This window comes from Phaseolus vulgaris, chromosome 11, assembly GCF_000499845.2.
Source record: "Phaseolus vulgaris cultivar G19833 chromosome 11, P. vulgaris v2.0, whole genome shotgun sequence".
Classification (NCBI taxonomy): domain Eukaryota; kingdom Viridiplantae; phylum Streptophyta; class Magnoliopsida; order Fabales; family Fabaceae; genus Phaseolus; species Phaseolus vulgaris.
The window spans coordinates 34,332,235-34,334,924 of record NC_023749.2 but is presented as its reverse complement, the minus strand read 5'-3'; positions in this window follow the sequence as shown (position 1 = coordinate 34,334,924).

Below are 2,690 nucleotides of genomic sequence, written 5' to 3'. Positions count from 1 at the left end.
GAGAAACTAGATTATTTCACTCAAACTTTAGGTCTGTGTAGAACACCCTCACCAAATCTGGATATATGTTTCCCTTCATCTCCAGGAACTTTCTGAGAGATTGATCCTTGAGCAGCCTTCTCACATTATCAAGCTTTTGACTTTTCAGCCAATCAAAGCATACAACCTTGGGGTTGTTTATCTTCTTGATACTTGTTTCATACCTATACTTCTCAATGAGATCATTGTCTCCATAAAACTAGCCTTCTAGCCTTCCTCCAGACCTTACAACCCTGCTTTTGACTCTCTTTGAGGTGGGAGGAGTTGACTCCATGATGGCAGAGACGAAAATAGAGGAGAACTCACTTCACAGATTTTTGCAAGAGATGTTGCAAGAGATATTGCAAGAGATGTTGCAATTGGTTGTTCTTGTGGAAGAAATCTGCACCAGATTTTATAGCAGTAAAAGAATCAATTTGAATTTAATTTCATTCAATGGGTACCTGGTTTTCAGAGAGAGAGGACTTGACTCTGCTCTGCAAAAAAAATGTCAGAAAAAAGCTGAGAATCACATGGTCTTCACATGTGATCTTTGACTAGTCATTAAGGCTCTTGAATTTCCAAGATTTTGGAATATTTTCCTTTATGACTGTTGTAACTTCTCTCTGAACATAATCAGCTTTCAACACAGTTTCTTTGACCAAGATTCTCTCTTTTGAATTGATCTGCAACGGATAGAAATTCAAAATAGCAATTAAAACAATTTCTTTATAGTGCTGTCAGACCCAAAACAATCGGTTGTTTCGAAGAAATAATCGGTTGTTTTTCTGCAGCAGTTAAAAATTTGTTTTTGAATTTTAACCATGAGCAGAAGGAGTTCAAAGAAGATGACATTGATTATAAAAAGATTGTTTAACCATAAGAAAGAACTTTGAAACAAAAATTGAAAACAAATAAAGGAAAGTCTTATCCTTATGTTAATTCTCCAATGAGCCATGTGCTTTATGATCAAGAGGCCTCTTTTCACTGTTGAGGTCTTTTGCACAGCATTGATTCAGCTTCAATGACTATCTTTTTCTTCAAAAGTTTGATTAGATGACTCAGTTCCTCCTTTTTCTTTAGTCTTCCTGCATAAAAGATTTCAAGCAGCAAGATTTGGTCCCCTTACAAATTTGGGTCCGTTTGACTTTTCTTTGCAGTTAGAAACTTCACATCCCTTAGGAATCCATTTCATAAAACCTCTTGGAACAGAATATTTCCTTATTTTAAAAAACCTAACAGAGTGGCCTTTCTTCATGCAGTAAAGGCATGTAACAACCGGTTGTTTCATCTTAACAATCGGTTGTTTTTCTGATTTTCTTGAAAAACTTTTTGAAAACTTATCTTGCTTGTTATGTGGATTAAGGCCTAAACCAGCCTTTCCAAAAACACAACTTTGAGATGCCAAGACATTCTCAAAGTTTGATTTCCCATTTGAAAGCTTGTCCACAGTTTCAACAAGATACTGAACCTTTTTCTCAAGATTTTCACAATTTTCGCAAATGAGAGTATCACACTTGCAAGAGGCACTTTTGAAATGATTTTCCAATTTTTCAAAATCACTTTTTGCTTTTTCCAGATCCTCTTCAAGTGATTTAACTCTCTTTTCAAGCCAACTGTTAAGATCTTTCAATCGGTTGTTTGAAAGAACCAATCTATTAGCTTCATCATGTGTTTCTTGAAAAGCTTCAAGTAATTCACTGTAATTTTGTTCATTTAAGGAAGCACATGAACTTACCTCACTTGAGCTGCAAGATTCATCATCATTTTCAGCTACCAAACATATGTTTGCTTTTTCATCTTCACTTGATGAAGAACTTGATGATGACACCTCATTTTCATCCCAAGCTATGTAGGCTCTTTTTGTCTTGCCTTTCTTCTCCTTGTAGCTAGTCTTTTTCTCTTTGCTCTTGTTTGGACAATCTTGCTTTATATGACCTTGCTCACCACAACCAAAACAAGTATAGTTATTTGAATTGAAATCATTGGGTTTCTTGTTTCCATACCTATCCTTGTTGTTCTCTTTGTTGCGGTTTCTCTTTAGGAATTTGCTGAATTTTCTTGACAGCAAGCTAAGGTTTTCCTCATCCCTATCATCACTGAAATCTTGCTTTCCCTTGTGCTTGGATGCTTTCAAGGCTATGCTCCTTGTGTGCTTATCTTCACTCTCTTGAACATTGAGTCTATTCATCTCTAGCTCATGTTCCCTAAGCTTTCCAAACAAAGAAGCAACACTTAATGATGCTAGATCTTTAGATTCGGAAATAGCAGTTACCTTTGGTTGCCATGCTCTATCAAGACATTTCAAGATCTTGATGTTCAGCTCTTCTTTATCAAAGGTTTTGTCTAGGCTCATAAGGTGATTGATGATGTGCGTAAATCTTTTCTGCACCTCAGCAATTGTTTCTCCTTTAAGCATTCTAAACATCTCATACTCTTGGATAAGAGCATGCTTTCTAGCTCTTTTCACCTCATTTGTTCCTTCATGAGTGACTTCCAAAGTGTCCCACATTTCTTTTGATGATTTGCATTGCGAGACCCTGAAAAACTCATCAGAATTTAAAGCAGAGGTTATAATATTTTTGGCAATGCAATCGAATTTGGCCTTTTTGCTTTCTGCATCAGTCCATTGAGACATGGTTTCTCAATGACAGATTCATCTTTTTCAAACT